At 36.8% G+C, this 23,917-nt stretch overlaps 1 long non-coding RNA gene across 1 annotated transcript; it reads right to left on the reverse strand.

Annotated features, from left to right (window-relative positions):
* Window positions 1-288: 288 nt before the first annotated feature.
* On the reverse strand, window positions 289-22,615 carry LOC136790147 (uncharacterized). The gene is made up of 3 exons (XR_010829565.1): window positions 22,260-22,615; window positions 834-926; window positions 289-394 (listed from the first exon to the last, which is right to left on the reverse strand). It is a non-coding gene; the product is annotated as an uncharacterized lncRNA (long non-coding RNA).
* Between the last annotated feature and the right edge of the window lie 1,302 nt (window positions 22,616-23,917).

Raw genomic sequence — 23,917 nt, forward strand, 5'->3', positions numbered from 1 at the left:
ACCACCTGAAAAAAATAGATTGCATTAGCTCTAGAAGAAAGGAATTTCTCCTTCAGGTAGTTTTTGCAGCTACTAAGGCTGCACGAGCCACACCTGTACTTGCACACTACCATAAAAGAGGAAAAGATGGAAATCCATGAACCATTGTAGTATCAACTTCTGCGGATTACTTCTACTATGACCCCAGCCATACTTACCTCTTTTGTTGTTGCTCCCCTGCAGACACATCAGGATGTTTGAAAACATTAAAAAAAAAAAAAAAAAAAAAAAAAGCTCACCATCTGTTTGGTGGTTTTTCCTCCAAAAAATCTTTCCCCCCTGTGACCCAAAGATGCATCAACCCTGCAGTTAAGGATCCATCTGCCCCAGCTGAAAAACTGATTCTAGAAAGATTCTGTAACGGAAGGAAATGGGAGAGACTTTACCTTTACTTAACTTCACAGCCCAAATATTCTACATTCGTGATAAGGCTTTACTGAATTACATCTGAAAAAAATGGGTATTTTAATACATTTACTTTAGAACATCCCTTTTCACCTGAAGCAATTCCAAGAAATCCTTTAAACTAGTATGAATTGAATTCTTCATATATCTAATAAAGACTATGAATAGACTGCATGAACTGTGGCTGTTAATTGAGACAAGAAACAAGTGTACTACCTTCTAATTCTGAATCTTTAACAGCACTTTGTTATTGCATTGTTTACAAAGCAAGGCATCCTTGACTGGTTTCTTTATCATATTTCCTAGGTCAACTGAATGAATTAGAACAAGAGAATGTCAGAGTATAAAGTACCTTTTCATGCCATTTGGATAGATTCAGGCAAAATTACCTCTTTTCCAGCCTTGTGGATCTGCAGGAAGTTAATGCTTTTTTCTTCATGTTTAGCAGCCCCTTCCAGTCTGTCTTTCTGTAGAAAGAAGCCCTGCAAGGTAAATGAAATCTGCAAATGGGAGTAAACATTGAGGACATCTTTAAGCTGCTTGTCATACACCTTCTGTATTGATAAGTATGGTTACTGCTTCCTGTGATGAGACTTTGAACTTTAATTTTGTTCGTTTTAATCTTCCTCTCCCCCAACCTAAAGCAAAAGCTTTGCACCATCCTCCCCACATTAGCTGCTATCTATTTGCTAGAAGGTGAAAACAGCCCCCCATGTTTGAAAACAGTGCTGATCAACAGGAAATATCTGTCTCTTCTAACACTGAAAAAAAAAAAAAAAAGGGGAAATGTATTAGAATAAGAAAGACACCATTTCTTAACCTATTCCAGTCTTTTCACTAAATCTATCATAAATCAAACCAACCAAAAAAAAAAACAGCTTGGGAATTATTGGATCTGAGAAAAAACTTATTCAAATGAATTCTTCTAGCTAAAGGCAACTGTTATTTAACTGCATATTTTGAATTTTTCAGACTGAAAAACTAGATATTTCTATTTCATACTGACTTTTCATATATTTGGAAGGCTGAATTTTGAAACGTCAGAGCACATTAGGCGATAATATTTTGTGGCAATATTGAGAGTTGGTTTTTTTTTTTTTTTTCACAAATGTGTCTACTGCCATATCTGGTATCAGTACCTGACTGGCTTGCAAATTTTTGCACACAGCCCAAAAAAGGAAAAGTATTTCTTGAAACTTTTATCGAGTATAAACTATGCAAGTCATAGCACTTTACATGAAAGTTTTACCCACAGGGAAAAAGAAAAGAATAATGAAACTGATATTAATGTTGAATATCTAATAACTTACAAGCTATTTTTACAACCTTCATTTAAAGTCACCATGTCATCTTTTCTCTAAACACCATTAAATCTAACTAGAAATGCCTCAAATTAGAGTAAAATTCTTCCTGAACACTGAGGGCTGCAGAATGTTCCCAATATATCTATTCAAATATACATGTTGCCTATAAAAAGTAAATAAATCTTTTTATGTGATTGCAAAACATGTCTAAAATGTTTTAATTCATCAGCATAGTTTTATGATAGATGTGTATTCTCTTTAAAACTAGGTCTAAGACTGATGGATGTACAGTTTACCCACACAGTAATAAGAATATACAGTAGCTTCAGGTAGTTTATAAAACAGAAGTCACTGATGGTGAATAAAGTGCTATAAACGACATTCAGCACAGTATCCAACCTGCCATTTGGATAGTACATTTATGGATTTGATAGTGAGTGTCTTTTCTTATGGAGGTTAATAGAGTCACAACTTACGTATTGGCAAAGTTGAACTAATCTATACAGCCTGTCAGGAGAAGGCCAGGTGGAAGGGTAACTTAGAAAATATTGAAATAACTTTCTGCCTACAATAACAAGAAGGCAAGTTAGGAAGAACTAGGATTCTGAGTATTCCAGTTCCCTCCTGACATTGCTCAGTGTGTACTAACTTCTGTCCACATCAACCCTGAGAGCCTGAAACACAGAAAAGTCACAGAATCATAGAATGGTTTGGGTTGGAAGGGACCTTAAATATCATCTAATTCCAACCCACCTGCTATGGGAAGGGACACCTTCCACCAGACAAGGTTGCTCAAAGTCACCTATAAAGACCTGGGTATATAGCAAATTATTTATGAATGGAAATGTATACCGCAAACACACTGTTAAATCTTAATGTACATCTCTATGAACCCAAAATGTCACTGACTGCTGAATTTGTTCATTCTAAATACTATGCTGTACTGAAAACCTATGAAATTAAGCTGTTTGAAAGAGAGCAAACTGATCAGGTACCAAGACTTGATGGACAGACCAAATAAACCACCTTTATTTAAACCTATTAAACTATTTCTAGTTTAACAATATTCAGTACTAAGGGGAAGCACTAAGGCAGGCAAAATGCAATTCCCACAGAATTTATATCACAAAACAAATTATTATGAGAAGAATTAGCATTCTTTAAAGAGAGGGGGAAAAAAAAAAAAAAGGAAGCTGAATCAAAATTGTAACAAAAATCTTTTTTCTGGCTTTCTAAAATCAATGGAATCACAACCACAAGTGTGGTAGAATCCTGAAATTCGATTCTAAACTCTCTCTGAAATTTGTTATGAAACAAGGTCAGAAATTCTACTGTAGAACCAAATAAAAATAGGAATCAAGGTTAGAAATTCTACTGTAGACCCAAATAAAAAATAGAATTATACTATAGATCCGAACATAAACTCTTCTTTTCAAATTACTAAATTGTGAGCATGTATCACTGTACACTAGCAATAATTTCTGTTACTATTAATTTTTGCTGCTATAAATCCTATAAATTGATATACTACTATAAATTGCAGAAATGCAATTTGAATAATTTCACACATATCTGTTTGTTGCCTGGAATAGTTGCAGGAAGAAAAGAACATAAGAGTAAGAACATTTATCAAAGCATCTAATTTAAAATCAGGATTAAAAAAAAAAATTTAGAATGTGCATTTATTAGCTATTACCTCCAATATCTGCTAAAACCAATGACTAAGATAAGACCTCAAGTTCTTGGTATTCAATAAAGGGCCTTGACTTTCAGAGGACAAGTGCTCACTGCTTTCTGAATCATTAAGTAGAAAATTAAGGGCTGTGCTCCTCCATCCTGGCAGAAGCATACCATATGATTTAGGTGATGAGTCACTGAGCTGGAATTTCGATGATCAAATATTCACAATGAGATCCTTGAGAATGAGCTACAGACCAAGACCAAGAATTATTCACAGAAGTTATCGGGTGAACAGTTTTAAATAATGAGCACATATGAGAGTCTTTGCTTATACAATTTGTGAAGGAAAAAAACCCAACACATATAAATTGTGGAATAAATTACTAATTTTAAAATATGCATCTGGCTCCAAAACATATTTACTACATTACAGTGAACTAAAAGCCTGTAGACTGACTGCCCTTTGTATTTTCTAAGCATAAAGTTTTCACAACAGCCATGCACTGCAAGAATACATGTCTGAGTTGAAGTGATGGTGAGAGTTGTTGTGGAAAACATAATGTATTGCTTCTTTGATCAAAGGTCAAACCTAGAATAGTAATGCAAACACAAAGTGGCTGGGCATAGGTGAGAAATCTTTCATAAATCCAGCAGAAGTGAAAGCTGTCAGTAGTTTCTTTTTATGAGCTTGTCTGATGACAGTGGCCTGAGGTACCAATTAAAGGGAGTTACTTTATGACATTATTAGTGCAAAGTGTGTTCAAAGGTGAGCCTATTTGTCATGCCTGATTAGCACCAAGTATGGGAAAAAAAATTAAAATGGCAACAAACCAAGCAAAATCTGTTTTTAAAAAGATCCAGTCAAATTGATTTGACTTTCATTTGCTCAACTACAAATTCTATTTCCTTCAATTTTTTTTGCATTTTTTTTAATTAATGATTCTGAACAGAATTTTTTACCATCCCACTGGTGCCATAAGACCTATTAATACTCTAGTGCAGATAATTTTATTGAGAATTTGGGTGGGAGGTTTTGATTTACTGGACTGTCTAATCATGCTGTTATTCTACCCTTTGCTTCTCTCATTCTAAGCTATTTGACCAACACTCCACAAGCCCATGACTTAAAAAATTGAGCATGTAATGCAAAACTTTCAGCAATTATACAAATTAATAATGAGGCTTGGTATGAATATTTTCAGCAAAACTTGAAACCCCCCTGAAAAACTCCAAGACTTTTGCAAACTCTTCTTGAGAGAGGGTCTAGAAAAACATTTTTCATCACAAAGTCAGGAAACTGGATGAAACTTTGAGAGCAGACCTCCTGTAAGGACAACCTTTTCCTAGCGTAAACATCAGTAGGGCTTTCCCATTTTCCCTCTTCCTCAAGTAAAGAAAGGAGGTTTTGTTAATCACTCCCCATAATTCCTGATTTCAAAATCTGAGATTGATCAGAGGCAGTCAATAGGTTTCCATTTTATTAACTATCAATAAAGCCACCTTCTCTTCCTAGCGTGGAACCAAAGCAAAGCATTACAACCAAATGCAACCATACTTCAGACAGCTCAAGAGGAAAGGGCAGTTCTATTGATTTAAATGTTGACAGTTTTTTTTTAAGTACAACCTATGAAAAGTTGCATTAAAACATCATAATTTGCCTAAAAGTCATCTTACAATGCTATCTAGAATTTAAACTATGAAACTGACTCTTCTTGCCATCTTTTTGGCTTGACAAAAGCCAAAAAACCCACCCCCAAAAAACAGCACCAAACCTGTCTGGCCATTTCCCTCCATCCACAACATGAAAACAAACCTTTTGTGCCATTATGAATCCTAACCATGAGTCTAACTACAGAATTCACTAAGGTGAGCGGCATTTCCTAGACAGTAGCATTTTACCTGAATAAACATGCTTGAATCTAGTCCAACATTAACAGTGGTTGCATCCAATTCATGTTAAGTAATCAGGAAGGATGTGTACATACAGAATGCATGTCTCAGGTACTGAGAATCTAGTCTCAATAGGTATGCAACACAGAGTCCCCTACAGATTTGCAGATGGAATACGTAACGCATGCAAACAGAACATCTAGAATGTTTTCTACTGAGTCCTTAGCTAACTGGCTGAGATCATCTATACAGAGGAAACTCAACACACTAAGATAAGCTCTACAGCAATGTCTCAACTGCCTGTCCACCACAAACACTGAAAAGGCCGCTTAAAATTTGTACACCCTTCTAAAAATTGAAATGTTACTGCTGTCATTAAAATTAATAAAAAAGCTAAAGGTATAAATCTGTAATCAGTTTGGCTGCCCTAAACTGTTTTAATATGTTGGGATGCCAGTGTAAGACAAGAGAATTCCATTCAAATCAATTAAAAATAAATCAGACGCTAAATAAACAAAAGTACAGTGGACAATGAGAAATGTTTTTCCTCCTTTGACAGAGAAGAACAAGTCTTATTTCAGATTTTAAAAGTCTAACCACATCTCTTAGCTGTGTACCTGTGCAACTTGATAGGAGCTTTTCCAGGGCTTTTAGTAGTCATTAAATGAGTAAACCTACAGTAATTCTTGCTCTTTCCTTACCCTCTCCTTGCCATGAGCAAGGATAGTTGCAAAAGCTTGATAGTTACAAAAGTGACATCACGCTCTGTCCCTCATTTCTGTTCTTAGTTCCTTTTTTATGTCTCTTCTTTACTTATCATTTGTTCAGTAGTATCCAGGTGTCCTCCAAATTTCCAATGTAGAAGTTACCAACAATCTCACATATTAAAACCATTAAACTTAAAAGAAGTACTGAGGAAAATACAGTTTTCAGCTTCACCACATTAATTACAAATGACTTATGGCTCCAGTGTGGGTGTGAGTCTTGGAGCACTTATTAACATGGGAAAATAAAATACTGAGAAAAACTTTGAGGCCAGGTAGAGACAACGTACAGGCAAGAAAAAAATTACAAAGGAATTTCTGGGAGTACCAGTGCAGTACAAGCATGGGTAGTGGAACTTGCCACTTAGTTAGGTCAGAGAATGAAAACAAGATTATGAAAACCAGATAATTACAACATCTTGTAGAAAGCTATTCCTTCTAATGGAAAGGCCAACCAAAAGGAGATGAAGTAGTGGGGGGTAATCACACCTAAGCACCATGTAGGAACTAATAGCAATGGTAAAAAATTTATTCTTTCCTAAAAAGATTGAGGTAAATTGAGTCAAAACAGTCAAAAGATTTACAGAGCCAGAGAGAAAGAGGTGATAGCAGCAGCAGCAAAGTAATTTCTCATTTTCCCTCAAAGGCTTACTTTTATTATTTACGGGAGATTGACTATTGACCAGCTACTTCAGAGAAAATTAAACTAAGGAAATGAATTTTGCATTCTTGCCTGAAACTGTGGAGTCTGTTGCCATTCTCGCAGGAGGAAGACAAGCTAGGATCCGTCTCTGTCTCTTTTGGGCTCTTCTCTTAACACCTGAGAGTTCTGTTGTCCCTTTACACCATTTTACCCATCACCAACAAGTCAGTGCCCCAACATCAGCACTTTTCTCCACTGACTCAAAAATAGTAGTTATGGTAAAAATATATGAGTATGTGGCACTAGCACCAGACTGTTATCCTTTAGAAATCATGTTTTCACATTTGTATAGTAAAAAAGTTCTCCAGTGGAGATGTTTATTAAGTATTAAACAAGTTCTGAAGACTGCGAAAAGCAGATTGAGACTGCAGCTCTTCTCATAAGAATGCCAGAGTAATTAATCCAAAAAAATAAATCATCAGAGCTTCAAGGGGCTCAATGAAATCCAAGAGAGCTGAGCCACACTAACTGTTCAAAGAATGTGACCAGCTTAGGGACTATGTAATAGTTAATGCTAAATATACTAAATACAGTAGTAGTCTTCTACTACTCTGTCTAGAAGATACTCTGAATATTTGTTGTTCTATGCTGAATTCAGGTATGAAAATGAGTATTGTCTTCCAGGCCCAACTGCCCATGGAGCTGGAAAAGATTTTTCTCCTCTTTCACTGCCTATGTGGAGGTCAGGACAGGTTAGAAGCATCAGAGACCACCTACCATCAGAGACAGAGGTCTCTGATTTTGAGCAGTGTGAAAGAACACGAGACGAGGCAAATGCTGAGCATCTTCTCCCACATCTCTGTAATTCTTCTCGTACACATCATACCAAGCATTAAAGGTGTGCTGAGAAGGAATTATCACCATTATCATCTGGATCACAGGACTACCCAATACACAGTAACATAGAATCACAGAATTATTAAGGTTGGAAAAGACCTCCAAGATCATCTGGTCCAACTTAATACCAATGTCACCCACTAAACCATGTCCCTAAGCACCACGTCCAACCTTTCCTTGAACACCCCCAGGGATGGTGACGCCACCACCTCCCTGGGCAACCCGTTCCAATGCCTGACTGCTCTTTCTGAAAAGAAATGTCTCCTAATTTCCAACCTAAACCTCCCCTGGCACAACCATTCCCTCTTGTCCTACCACTAGTTATCTGTGAGAAGAGGTGAACCCTCAGCTCCCCACAGCTTCCTTTCAGGCAGTTGTAGAGAGCAATAAGGTCCCCCCTGAGCCTCCTCTTCTCTAGACAACAACCCCAGTTCCCTTAGCCACTCCTCACAGGACTTGAGTCCCAGGCCCTTCACCAGATTCACAGCCCTTCTCTGGACACATTCCAGGGCCTCGATGTCCTTCTTGTAGTAAGGGGCCCAAAACTGAACACAGTACTCAAGGTGCGGCCTCACCAGAGCAGAGTACAGGGGGATGGTCACCTCCCTGGTCCTGCTGGCTATGCTATTCCTGATACAAGCCAGGATGCCATTGGCCTGCTTGGCCACCTGGGCACACTGCAGGCTCATGTTCAGGTGAGCGCTGAGCAACACACCAAGATCCTTTTCTTCTGCACAGTGCATGGGGTTGTTGTGGCCAAAGCGCAGGACCCAGCACTTAGCCATGTTGAACCTCATCCTATTGGCCTCTGCCCATCGACTCATCCAGTCCAGGTCCCTCTGCAGGGCCTTCCTACCTTCCGGCAGATCAGCATTTCCCCCCAGCTTGGTGTCTTTGGGATTATTTGAAGGGATCTTGCCTAATCACTTCCCTCGTATCACTGAGGTATTTGCAATTAATGATGTCCCAGTCACTCCTGTTACTAATCAACATGTTTTTCTAAGAATCACACTACCTGCTATAACCAATCTGTAAATCTGTTGCAAGGGATTTCTGGAGCACTTAGAGCCTTGCAAAGCACACAGAGAGGATGATGTGAAACCCCTCTGGCCCTAATTTCAATGTACCTCAATGAGACTGGAAGGTACACTCTTTTTCATTGGGTTAATGATGCTAAACAAAATAAACACCTGGATGTACTGCCTACACATTTCCCAGCACACAAAGAAAACAGATTTCCAGCTCAGTAATGTTGCCTGTACCTCAAGACCTATGCACGTTGCCAATCACAAACAGAGAGCAAGGACTAATGCAGAATTATACTGCACACTTAAAAAAAAGTTAAACTTCTGCTGAAGCAATAATTGATATTCCTCTTTTTATACATTCTCTTTAAACAAATCCAATATACCAACATTACTTAACTACAAAAAAATTCACTGCCCTAAGAAGTCCTGCTATTCACAACAGAAGTAACTTCCAGACAGCTAGTTCTCCACCCATGATCTTTTCTTTTGTTTCAGAACTTCAAAATGCTGAAGGTACTCTGCTCATTTATCTTAACATGCTAAATTCAGGTGGTTGAGAAATACCTAAGATAAAACTCCATACTCCTATCATGATTTTATTTTTTTTTTAAAGTTACCTTCCAAAACTTATTCCAGCAAAGCCTGCTGGCATTACAACACAGAAATGAACAAACATTTCATTCTGGGCTTTCCTATGTTACATTCTTTTCTTTCAGTTGTTTTCAGTTCTACAAGACCTGCCTCTTTCATATCAGTTACAAAAATATCCAGATAAATTCCAAAATTCTGTTACTTAGTGCCCTTTAATAATCACTGAGAAATCTTCTAGGACTTTTTTTTTGCAAGTCTTTCTGTTTTCTGAGTTTAGATTTACCATTTTCAAATCTCAAAGTACATCTTCATGGAGAATCATCAGACATAAAACATAAAGAGTAAAATTTTACGTAGTAGTTTCACTATTTTATAATCTAAGAGGAAGGCTTCTGAACCTATTCTAATTTTACACGATTATCTAGCGTGTACCAATTTGAACAGGAAGCCCTTAATGTCCTTCTGCAATGCTGATAGTCAAGGTGACAAAAGTCTTGCTTACTTTATTGTGCTGCAGTTGACCCTAGTCAATGTATTTATGACTTCTTTTGAAGTGTAATTCAAATTTAAGTGTTCCCATTATATTGCAAACTCTGTTTGGTATACTAAGTGATATAAGTCTGTAACTCCCAGATAGGGTGACATATTTAGAACAAGAATTCTTAACACTAAGGACATGAGATATACTCTTAAACCTAGCTAAATCAATTAGAAACAACTTCCATATCTTAAAAAATCTAACCAGCAATCTCATCTCACATAGTATGATGAAGGCCCAGCATCACTAGGAGAAACAAAAATTATTATATAATACAACATTATTCTGCCTTCTTTCCTTTTCAGCCCAGGATTCTAGAGGAAAACACAGAAGTATCCTAAATTGCCATTGCTTCATATATCACTTTGCTCTTTAAAAATGAGAACACAGTAATATTTTAACAAACAAAATGGTTAGGTATTTCCAAGTATATTCAGAGAATAACTCATTGTTTGATCAAAGACATTTTTACACAGTTGCACAATGAAAACTATCTGTATGTATGTAAACCGAAAATAGTGAATGCAGCACAATGGAAGAGCCATTTAACCTGTGAATTGCAAGGTTATTTTTGTAGCTGTGTCCTGTCTAACCAGTGCAGCAGATGATTTATGGTCTCCAGCAGAGCTTCATCATCATTGTTCTCACCTTTATTTCCATCATAGTTAATTAAAGGGAAGGTCATTGTCACCTTATGTTTTAAACCTTCTTAACATAATATATCACCCTGGGTATGCTTTAATAAGGGGACCTGTGAAGGAATGCTGTTATAAGAAGAAAAAAAAAAAAAAGAAAAAAAAAACTTTACAGCATAATCCATCCTGTTAACAATTACGCCTTAAATTTACACATAATGAAAGTTAATAAGCAGACAAAATGAAGGCTACATCTTGATACTCATTCAAATCTTGATTAATTGGCTGCACGATCTAATGAAATAAACAGTACTATATGCTTTTCCTGGCTTCAGGCGTAGGTACAAGAGTGAGTTTCAAAAGTAAAGATCTTCCCCTGAAATAATTTTTGCATACAAAACACTGTGCCAGTAAAAAGAAGAAGAAAAAAGCAAAGTACGTATTTTAAATATTACCAGAGAAACCTCTTCTGATGTTATGTGTACAAAATAAACCACCTTTAAGTTGAAGACTGGCTCAGACAGATTACAAAATATTCAGACAATGAAGACAATGGTTCTTAATACAGTTTCAGTAGGTGTTAGCGTTTTTAAACCCCCTAAGGGAAAAATTCAAACTGACATATAATTACCTACTAAAGTGAACCAACTCTCTAAAACACACACACATCTAAGAGAAAAATTGTTTAAATATATATTTAAATACTTACTCCAGAAGATCTCCAAAACTCTTCTATGCTTAATCTGTTTTAAACAGTTTTCAAACTATTATGCTGTTTAAATGATGGGCCAAAATATGAGCTAAACATATATGGAAAATGGAGTTCTCAGTAGCTGTGTTTCACAGAATCAATATTCTCATTAGCCACAGACAGTTATAGGAGTCCAGAATGCTGAGCACTTTTATGGCTTTGCAAGCTCATTTCCATGCTGGAAGACAAAGCTGATTTTTATTACAGTATTATTGGACCGTAGTATAAGCCCTAAAAGAGGCAATGTACAAAAGTATGGTCCTTGTCATTTGTATGCATAGTACCTGCTGTCCTCCCGTTGTAAATACAGCAGCCTTCAACTTGCCTAAATGGTGTCAAGCTTTCGGCTGAGCCAGCTGGCCTCTGCAGGTAAATCATGGACCACAGAACCAGTCTTTTTACTGGCAGCTAAAAAATTGGATTCATGGATGAAAGTCCTGTCCATCAGTTTAGATGTTACCACTAATTTTGTCTTCCTGTACACACCAAAGCTTCCCCATCTGTGGAGAAAATAATTGGTCTATATAGGACCAGAAATGCCGATTCAGCACCTGCTTGTCCTGGTTGCTACTGCTGCTTCCAGTGGGGAAGTATGCACCTCCGACATATTATTACACTTCTAGATGGTAGCTTCAAGATCTGTCTTGTGCCTCTGTGGTTTGAGAAGTCAGCATACAATTCCATTATTTTCCAGGAAGGGAAATTTTTATCAACACCTTCCAATGATTGTGCTGGAAACATCTGCAGAAGAGTGGCTAATAACCTGCCCCCTGGACAGCTTGCTCTTGACCCCAGCTATGCTATTAAAAGTAACATATACCTGTCCAGACAACAGAAGTATGACATTATTACTCTCTGGAGACAATATAAATACATTATCTCCTTATTTGTCTTGATTTGTTTCCTGACAACAGTAATGAAAGCCCTAAAGCTGAGATCCAAGCCTGTGAGCACTTCCACGAAGAGTCACAGACTGGGTAATGGCAGCATAAAAAAAGGTTGCCATACAATCATGACCATACTGAAAAACTCTGGCACCTGAAGACAAACATATTAGGATACTCATGCAACAACAAAACTCATTCATGCATGTGCAATATGTTGCTATGTAATTAGAAGAACTGTGAATTAAGTAACTCCATACACTATTCAGAAGTAGACCGTTCTAAATACAGTGATGTAAAACTTACACATCAACAAATAATTTTGATTAATAAGATAAATAATATACTACAATAATGTTGATCTTTTCAACACATCCTATGCTTTTATCTAGCCAACACTCCAGGAGCTCCAGACTCAGTATTATGTTATACAGCAGCAAAAGAACAAATCGGAGAGGTGGATGAGGATGAGTCCAGCTTCCTAATAACCTAACTGGCTTATTCTGCTGTGTAGTTCTCAATCATAATCATTAGAGCAGTTCATTTTGCTTCAGGACTAAAGTATGTAATAGAGCAAAGCCTAAAACCAATGTCACTGCTTTAAACATCCAACTAGATAAATCCAATAAAAATTATACTCATTAGACAAAATAGAACAGATCTTAAAAAGAAAAAAAAATAAAAGGAAAAAAGTACTGTGGAAGCCATACAAGAGGCAGAGCACTTCAGTTTTGACTAGTGACCTGAAGACAATAGAGATCTAACTTAAAGAACCACCTAAGCATTGACCAGTGCAAGATAAACTAAGGGGAGCAAATAGGGAAGGATGTTTGCCAGTAGCTTTTCTGAAAGAAAGTCCCTCCTCATCAATGCCATTTCTTTTAGTCAACATTTTACTTTGGTAATGCTGAAACAAAAGTGTTTCTTCTACATTTTTCGATAGGCAAATGTTATTTGCCAAATTTTATCTTAATTTATTAAGAATCATAAGCTGTCTGAAAAAACTTTATATATTAAATTAGCCAGTAATTTGAATTTTGCACACCTGAAATAAAAATGCAAAGAGAGTGACAATCATATATGGCATCTTCTGCCTTAGAATAACCATGGAATCAAATAAGACAGCTTTCTGCCTCTTCCTTTTTCTACCCTTTCCCCCTTTTCTGTCTATCCACAGGATGCTGTCACATTTTGCATGACCCTGTCACTCTTCTACCCTCTTCAAGAACCAGTTGAGCTTGCCAAGTCATCCAAAAACTCAACAGACAAAATAAGGTCAATAATTTCCTGCATAGGGAGTGGAACCATGTGAAGTTCAGTAAGTGCAAGACCCATCATAATGGAACAGGACAGAAGAAAAGGATGCTGAGAGGACAGAGTATAACCACCTGAAAATACAGAGGCAGTCCTTGCCATATGTACATCTCTTCACACACATTCTTAAAAGGAATCATGGCCAAAAAGCTTAATCTACCCGATGTTTTAGCTCACATCCCTGGCCTTCCAATTGTGTTCAGTTCTCCTATGTTATTGCACAAAAAGAGATATTTAGTTAAAGCACATCCTCTGTATAATCGGTGTATTGCTTCAGCTTCTCCTGAGATGTGAGGAGATGTCTTTTAAGGCATTAATGTCATAAAAACAGAATATCCCAAGCGGGAAGGGATCCATAAGGATCATCGAGTCCAACTCCTGGCTCCACACAGGACCACCCAAAAACCAAGCCATGTGCCTGAGAACGTTGTCCAAGCACTTCTGTCTAAATGGTTCTGATGTAACCCCCATTTACTATAGGCCTTTGAGCCTGACCCATCAGCCAATTGTTCACCCATCGTGTTATGTATTTGTCTAGCTGTATGCTGGACATTTTGTCCAGAAGCATACTGTGAGAAAACTTTGCTGAAATCCAAAAAGTTGACGTATTCTGGCTTCCCTTGGTCAACTAGATGGGTAACCTTGTCAATAAAGGAAATTAAGTTAGTTAAGCAAGACTTTGCCCTCCTGAATCCAAGCTGGTTATGACCAATCACTGCAGTTTTCAATAATATTTCTCATTTAAGACTATTATTATCTGTCTCAAATATTCAGGTGTTGTGAGTCGAACAAGAAAAATCATGACCCGAATGCCTTTAAAAAATATACCTCTATTACACATTTGGCAAGTCCTCTGACCTCGCGTTATGGAAGGTGTGTGCAAGTAACTGCACCAACTCTGCCTGACATACAAACATAAACCTGGCTCCTGCCTCAGAAAGTTCTGCTCATTAACAAGTAGTACAGAACTTACAACATCTTATCAAATCTAAGGACTAGTTAACTAATTACTAATTGTATGAAGCTTCTCTGCTCTTCATACACCCATCAAAGATCTATAATTAATATAATTTCATAGTTCCTACATGGCTTTGCACCCCTTTGCTGACAGCAATGCACTCACTCCTTAGTTTTCAGGGGTTCCCCTTTCTCCTCTTTCCCTCCCCAGGCTTGGCTTGGCATTAATGGATTAATGGAAAGGATGACCTCTACTTGCTTTTCACAGTGACCTTCACTATGTATTCTCTTCCACACACACACACACACACACACAAAAAAAAAAAAAAGACAAAAAAAACAAAACAGGGAACAGGAGTTGTCAGGCAATCAGATTAAGTGTTTTTACGGGCATGGAGGCTGGCACTTCCCTCCTCTGACGGTGCCTGCAGCAGAAGCCAAAATCAAAGTTATTCAATATGTCAGCTCTGACAGACTTCCTGCAAGGGAAGAGAGATAATATGCTAGCAAGCACAGAGCCTCTGCCTCAGAAGGATGGGGCAGTTCTGCACAGCCACACAAATCAGTGTCTTCACCTTTTTGAACTTTGCAGAGATGGATTTGTTGTGATGTAAAAAAGTCTCCTCTGCAAACAGCTTTGAAAAAGGTTCTCAAGGTTCACTGTCTGCACACCTAACAGAATTTTAGTACCCCCACGAATCTGCAAAAACTGATTGACCCTGACACTGATTATCTAGTAATAGCTCCTGCCTATCTTCATGATCACTTGTGTGGTGTCTTAACGTGAGATTATGAAAATAAGACAGTTGCCTGCAAAGAGAGACCACAGGATCTCCCTCCTAAAGCAAATGTCCTGTACTCAGGTAAGTGATCCCCTTAAGTAGTATCACCTCTCTCTTGGTACCTGTCAATAAGCCCGCCTCTGTTAGGAAGCTCTTCTTAGACAGGAACAAGCAATCCACAGAGTGCAGCTATGTAGTGACCTGAGCCTTCAGAGCTGCTGTGGGACAGGTAACAGGAAGTTTTCTTAGGCTGTCTTTGACATGCAAAGGTATGAACCAAGCCTCCTTTTTCTCCTCCACAAATTAGAGAACCACTAAATATTAAGTACTTCAAGGAAGAAGTTTTGTTTGGGTGGTTATCATCAGCAAGAAAGGGATGAAAAAACATATTGCAAGAGAAGGTAAGTCCTAATATGCCTTAATTTATAGTGGAGGAGAGCGTGAGTGTTTTGGCCTGAGGGACTTGGAGTCTCTACTTGACACTGGTATTTAAAGTGACAGATGATTACCCAGAAATGGAAATACAGTGACATTAAAATATTCCCCAAGACATGTATCATTTGATACCCTAGCTACTCTGAAAAAAAAAATAGAAAAGAAAATAATAATAATTCAGACTGGCTTGAGAGGTAGCACATGCAGCCTGAAGTGTGCTTAAAAAAATATGGAAAAAATAGTGAAATGACTCTATGTCTATATCTAAGACCAAGATCTGGTCTTCAAGGCTAAAAAAGACATACAAAGGTTGGGTAGAAATCAGTAAAAGGATTCACATGGGAACCATTGTGAATGGACTCTACTTACTCAGATGCCCACTTTTTCCCGATATGAAAGATCTCATGATCAATACCATCCCATCTATCAGTCTACAGAGACAGAATCTAGTGTTATATGTAGCAGTACATTCTCTATTAATACCCAAAAAAGCACACTCACAACTCACTGATAACATTCATAGGTTGTAAACAAAGGTTTGCACCCCTAAATATCAGTGATCTTCTTCCTCTACCCATCCTTGAAACAACCCTTTTTCCTATTCCCTCCCAAGGAAATTCATACAGTTCAAAAGCAAAGCCAGAGAGTTCTTCAACAGACCAAATATCATCTATCAAAGCCCCCACTTCTTCTAGATCTCTATGGTTTAAAATATAACACTAGTGCCACCTACTAATAGTCTGAGGCTGTTTTTACATGACTTTTTAAATTTCCCTATTGTTATGTTTCAGAATCCTAGCTGGTCTCATGGTTGTCTGCCAGTTCGGCATGCCCTTCTCCAATGTGAATGATTTATTGGCGACAAAAAGTTAAAATTTGTGAAACAAGTTCAGTTTTCACCATTACACAGTGGAGTTAGAGAATAGCTAATGATAAAAATATATATATTTCAAGCACTGTTTACTATTTATATCTTTATAAATCATGTATAGCATCCTGCTGTATTCATATTTTTACAGCATAAATTACGTAGGTGACACGTTCTGACAGTCATACAAAATCTGATTCCATGACACATTTCCACTTTCTGCTTTTGGTATTAAAAAAAAAAAAAAAAAAAGTTAATGTCATTCTGCTTCATATTTATAGTTCCTATAGAGCGACATGGAGGAATTTCAGAGTAGGTTAGTCACATTGATATGCATTTGTTTTCTTACATAAGTGAGACTGCTTATACATAAAATCTGTAATTTTACTGTAATCCACATCTCAGCAAGGCAGAGCTTTCTATACTAATTTGTGTAAAAATCCTGTACACTAAGAAAGGTCTATAAATATTCTCCTTGGGATTTCTAAATACACCTGCCTCTTTCCAAACAATTCACAATTCTCTAGTGATTCTGAGGAGAAAACACACAAAACACATAATGGAATATTTCTATTCCCCTCAAAGCGATCAGCATTATGACATAAGGTGGTGAGAGCAGGACTAGGTACTTTTTAACTGGATGAAATTCAAAAACCGAGACTAATCAGTTAACACTTTCCTCTGACTTAGCCTACAAAACATTAAAAAAATAAAAATAAAATAAGTGCCTGGATGACAGAACTCCAAACACAAGTCAGACCTTCATTTTTCTTCAATCAGAGAAGCACCAAAATACACTATTAGCTGTCTCGGATATACTAGAAAATATACAATATTACTTATGTGTCCAGTCTCTCTTGTAAAACATGTAGCAGCAAATACAGACACTCAGTTAAAAAAAAAAAAAAAAAAAAACAAACAATCAATCAAACAAACAAACAAAAAACGCATTGGTTTTTATTACATTTATTAAGGCAAGCAACACACCCTGTAGACTTCTTCAAATTATGGCAAGAAGCTATGGAGAAAGTGATGATGTTGTTGTCTGGCAAATCAGAACAGCTTTCTTGTTCCTAGCACAGAATTGAGAAGTGTTTCAGGGTCCAACAGAGAGTTAGCAAAACAAAAGACAGAACTCAAAAAATCACGCCCTTACTACACTTGTTTAGCACCAATGGTGATAGGTCAAAATTTCAGTTATGATGCAACTTCTCTAGACATCTTAAAAAGGAAACATGCCAAGCAGGTGGCGGGGCTCAGGAGGACTTGGTTGTTTGGTCTTGCTTTTTGGTCATTATTTTTTATTTAATGGGCTTAGGCTTGTTTTGTCTTCACTTAGTTTTAAGAGAATGTTTGAATACTAGTTTTTGGAGGGTTTTCCTCCCACCTGCAGTCTTTAACATCTTCCAAATTTAAGCATAATACATGATACTCCCTCCCTCTCTGGAATGCAATTCCTATTTCTTTTGCATTGAGAAAATAAGGGTTCAGAAGTCCATGCTAAAAGGGTTTTAGGACTGATTGTCCTAAACAGGAAAGAACAGAGGAACCCAGGATCTAAGCCTGTAAACCTGTAAAGGATCTGTAACACAAAGTAAAAATGAAAAAGATAAAATGCCAACCCTCCCTCTACTGGAGGTTATGGAATCATTTACTCCTTTTCAGACAAAGACTTCTTAAATAGCTGTATGAAGAATACGGATTGAATACGAAGCAGAGATATACTAAACCTTACTGATATTTGAATTATGAATAACCTGTCTTCTGCAAGTTCGATAGGCACTCCCAAGTTAAATACCATTAACATAATTAGATAATTTGCAAGGCAACCATATAAAACTGAGTTTATCAGAGACAAGTTTTGAACATTTTTTGATTACTCACTTTAATGCTACATTACTTACAACTAAAATGCAAGACTGACAAAAACAAAATGATGGGAGCTGAATTTGCTTTTTAAATTGAAGATCACACAGAGACACTGTGAGTCCAAAGGCTTCATACCATACCCAGCAAAATAAGGTCTTTGCAAAATTTTAACAACCAAAGCTGCTGGGTGTGACTTAATTCAGGTTTTAATAGGGCTGAAGGATGTATAAGCCTCATAGCTTCAGTCTTGAGACTATATACGTAGGAAGACAAACTAGCAAATGTCCTAGACTCTAGAAGGCAAAACGTAATGCTTAACAAACATTGCCTACTTTTTATTAAACAAAACATTTATTTTCTCATTAAATGTGTGATATTTTATGCATCTCTCTCATTTTATTCATCCAAAAACTATTCTAATGGTCCAAGGAAGCTTGCAAAGGCACAAGCAAACATGAAATCTACTTCAGTGATGGGAGGCCAAAAGATAAAAGCTCTTATAAATCTCACTACCCAGCTTTACTGTGTAGTTTTTTAAATAGGCCTTTACAATGAACTCTATTTTGCAATGAACTTTTAATCTTTCAACAAGTTATTTCTGCAATTCCATAACAGGACATAGTATGTCAGCCCTTTTAGCCTGTTTTTCAGATAATATGCTAGAGCAATGTTACCCATGTCACTTGGTCACAGTGTTTATTAGAAGACAATCCCTATGAAGAAAGTAAGTACGTTGGAAGAAATGCATTAACTAAATGCAAAGGAAACTAGTAATGACTATGCAACATGTTAATCTGAAAGTACTATCAATATCTCATGTTAATTCTGTCTCAAAGGAGCACCTTCTTGTATGACTACCATATGCTTTTATCCTTTAAAGATGTCTGCCCTCTCTAGTGCCTATTAGAAGGATTTCTCCCAGGCGTTCTGATCATGTTTCAAACCACTTATACTCTTGGACAGCCAAGGGACTGCATTTGCCCTATCAGAAACCTAATGCTGAATACTCAATACTTCAATGTGTCAAATTTATGTACTAGCATGAATTAAAAAGCACCAGGCAGTGAACTAGTAAAACTTCAAGGAAAACACACAGTACTATTCTAATCTTATATGAGTATCTCTGACAAGTTGCCATCTTTTCATCAGAAACGTTACGTTCATCAGAACGTTACGTGTCACCAAATCCAAACCATAGTACATTGGCTCCATAAATATTTTTGTTATGTTTAAATAAGTCTTGGCTAAAAGTTATAAACATATATTTCAATTCTCTTGGCTTAGAAAATAGAATTTGATTTTTTTTTTAAACTTGAAATCTGCTAGGAATTTGTCTTCTAATTCTAGGTGGAAGATGACCCCCACAAAACAATAAAATTTCCTCAGTGAGAACTGTCATAGAATCTTTGAGACACAAAACTTAGCCTGAGTAGTATGTAAGTACACAGATTCCAGTTACTCCACTTATTGCTGTTTTACAGGAACATCTCATGATTACAAGTTGTACATTTCATGTATTGTGCTTCCTATAATTTTGCTTTCTTTTACATTGAGCACTGCTTCGTTGCGCAGCCCACCCCTGGTCCAATCACAAAGGAAAAGTTGTACAAAGTTTTCTTCCAACCTTTACTGTTCAACTGCTTAACTCTTGTCCCTATCCATCCTGGCCTGAGATGTGACTCCAGGAATACACGAGGCACAAACAGCCTCTCCCCGACTCCACTTGGAGGGCATGAAATCTGGCCACTCAATACTCTGGCCACAGAGTTTTGTCTTCAAGGCCAGGATTTCACACAATGTGTCCATAGCTGAATGACACACACAAAAGAACTTCAAAAGTGCCATGCTCTTAAGATAGATGTCACGGCTGACAGTTATGGTATGGAGCTGTCAGCTGGAGCAACAATACATTCACTGCTTAAATATTCTGCTCTCCCTCCACCCTAGGGCTGGTGCCGCCTAACTTTTGAATAACTCCAGGCCAGGATTTGGTGCTTAGGGAACAATTCATGAAAACCTGCATCTTCAGATAATTCATCCCTTACCGTAGATCACCTCTTCAAGTTTTGTGAGCTCTAGGCTAAAATTACAAGTTTGGAGCATGCTTTGTCAAGCTTGTGCTGATCAAGGGAACTGACAGCATAATTGCTTTATCAAGATGAGTATCTATTTGATGTTCTTTTAAGATTCTGCCCAGCTGGACTGCTAAGCAGAAATTTATGAGGTTTTAGAACAGATGTAACCAGGCTTAGAGCTATGGGGATCCTTTTCTTCCTCCAGATGTACATGTACTCATGTACAAGAGTTTTAGATTTAGTTTCATCTCTCTCTTCTGCCCTCTCTCTCACACACACAAACACGCGTTTCTTGTGCTGCTAATGCCAGGGACATTTTAATTAACCCACAAAATGCCTAAAATAATATACTATGTTTACGGGATCAGGGGAATTTAAAAATTAATAATACTTTAAAATGCTTTCAGCCTCAGTATACTTTGTTTCAGGCCACAATTGTCCATTAAAGTTGCTAGCAAGTTGCCAAATCTTTGTATCTGCCTGCATGCAGAATGCATGGAAAGAAAGTAGTACTGGAGATATTTTAAGACTAAATACAGAGTATTCAAACAAGTATTAGGTAACATATTGATCTAAAAGGTCAAGTATATTTCACTGTATGGCAATACTATGAAGTTTAGAAGAGCAATTTATTAACCAAAAATGTGTGAACCTCAATACTATACTTTTAATAAAGATATTTGAATATTTTTCTCTATGTAATGATTGCAGTCAGCCCAGATTCAGAGGCAGTTAAACTCACATTGTCATTAATTTTTTATAACTGAATTTAAAATACTTTAACAAGAGAATCCCTGGGAGGAACATTTAAAATAATTGCATGCTTACATTAGTTAGCAGCAATTCAGAACGATCACTCTCAAGTACAGGCACTGAAAGAACTTCCATGAAGTTAGGATGAAAGCTCAGAGTCTATCACATGCACAACATTCACAGAAGTTTAATGAAATTAAAGGAAATTATTTAAAGTGATATAAATAATCCAACATTATATGTATTTATCTTCTGTAAGATTCTTTTGTGGAGATACAGAAGAAAGATGATCACAGCTGGAAGATCTATAGGAGGATAGGTTTGATGATTGAGCTTTGATTATGTCTTGCGTTTCAGAGATAAAGGACAAGTCCTTTACTAACCTGTTTACAGTCCAGCAACTAAGGGATGAAAACTACATAAAGAAACCACCCAGTGCAAGATTCAGAGAGATGCTGTTAGCTTATCAAGGTAGACTTCCAGCTAACAAAATACAAATATATTCTGTGATAATACTAAATACTAAACACTAAAAATACCAATAAAATAAATACAAAACATTATTTTAGATTATTATTGTCTCATTTAAAGTAATTTATTAAAAGAATTTTGATTCAAATATTGACACTTTAATTCTTAAATTCTTACACCCTTTTGCTATGATTTTTCCCAAAAATAAGAGGTAGCTGACTGTGGACAGTGAAGGGCATTTGTTGAAGCTTTTTATACATTATGGGATAGAGTTCTTTCTAAAGATTTTAGCGCAAGAAATGTATCAGTGAGTTCAGGTGTTGCTAAATTCTGAGCAATGATGAGCTGAGGAAGAGTCATTTGGGTTATTCTAGGCCTAAGGCCAAATCCTGGCTACAGTTTTAATTCTGATTCAGTACTCTACATCTTGAAAGATACTCTCAAGAGATTTTGGCTACATCCAAACTGAAACCAGGAAAGGGTCTCTTCCAATTTAGGAGGCAATTGTAAGAAAAGAAGCTGGGGTACAATCAGATTCAAATCACAAAGTAATCACCAGGCTCCATCTCCACACAATTCAAAGGAGACTTGTTCCCTGTGTTTTGTCTGTTTTTTGTGGTTTTTTTTTTGTTTGCTTGCTTGCTTTTTATTTTTTTTTCTTTAAAGAACAGCAACAACTATTTTACCTTTTCATCTCTTTCTCTTCCTTGCTGCAGTTTCGTCTTTAGCTCGTATAAACGCTTCCTTCCCTGCCTTCTTACTCATTTCTTACCGAGCATTATGCCACGGCAGGTTCCCCAGTCTTCCAGAGATGCTTCTGCTCAATACTTGCAAATCTTTTTAGATGACAAAAGAGGACAAACAAAAAAACCACACATGAGAAACAGAATTCCTATGTGTATACTCCTATACTGGAATTCCTTGAACTGCCATGAATAAGAGTAGATCTTCATCCAAGTGTTGAAACTCAAAGACAATTCTAATACAAAAATTTACAATGTAAATTGTAAATAATTAATTGTAATAATTACTCCCCCATCTCACCAACATAAGATCTTGCACCAGTTTTGAAAAGAAGGCAAATAGGATGTTAAAAAAAATAGTTTAATAAAATCCTGGACTTGTGTGTGGAGGTTTTCCGTTTGAACTCCTTTCTTTCTTAATATTCTACTAAATAAATTGTGAAATCATTATATGATCTGAAATAAAAAGCCACTGGTTCAATTCTGCCTAATTTTTAAACACATTATTGCAGTGAATTTAGTAGAAATGTATGATGCTTAACTCTGGGCAGAATATGGTCCGTTGTAAATGACTACTGTTTCTCTCATGGTAATTTAATTCTGATAAAACATAAAAGTGTTTTGTGCATCTATATTCAAACACAAGTTAAAATGCATATTTGACAATGCAGCTTTGTTTTTGGACTGTTGTGCCAAGCTCTAATTTATTTTTGGTGTGAAAACATTTACGCATGTAAGGAAAACATTGATTAATTTGTCTGACAATTTAACTCTGATTTCAGAATTAGCTGGAATCAATTCTCCTCATCTGCCATATGATTTAAATTTCCATTAATATACATTTTAGAAGAAAAGCTAAATATAGAGATCTTATTCACACATTGTTTTCTCTCCTGCATCAGTATAAATCAAAACCAAAAAAAAAGATTAGATGGCAATACAAAAAAAGGTAGGATCTCTGTAAGACCCCATGTTGCAGCTATAAATGGAAAAATATATGAACGTGTTCAATGGAGCTGAAGTTTAATATTACTATCCAAATTCCATTTTATCCCACTGTCACTGCCACCAAAGGAGGGGTTTTATGTTGGAGATAATATGATACTGCAGTATAAGCCCTCCTCAGATTTCAAACAGGTCAACTTGTCAAAGCTTTTTAAGGGAGCCAATTACATTAATTTTCCACAGCAGAGAAATACATATTTCATTTCCATCTCCCACTAGAGATGGGGCCCAGGGATTCTGTTTCGAAAGGCTCTTATCACTAAGTAACATTCGTACCCCCAAAGGAACCTTTGGCAGTCACTGGTCCATTGATATAATTGAGCAAGGTATGAGCTGTCTGACACTGCCATGGCATTGCTCAATAGCGCTGTGCACTAAGCATTCGGAACAATGAAGCTTCAGCAGACGGCCGCATTGTCAATAAATTTCAATTACACTAATTGCCAAGAGTTCAATGAGTGCACTTTGAAAGGGGAGGGGGAAGGACGGATGGAAGATTAAAAAAAGCCTGTGCCTACTAGGGCTAAAGAATAGGATGCAATAAATAAACTGCAGCTTTTAATGGGGGCATTAATGTATTTTTTTAACATGGCTTA

The sequence above is a fragment of the Anser cygnoides genome, chromosome 2 (genome assembly GCF_040182565.1).
Source record: "Anser cygnoides isolate HZ-2024a breed goose chromosome 2, Taihu_goose_T2T_genome, whole genome shotgun sequence".
NCBI lineage: Eukaryota > Metazoa > Chordata > Aves > Anseriformes > Anatidae > Anser > Anser cygnoides.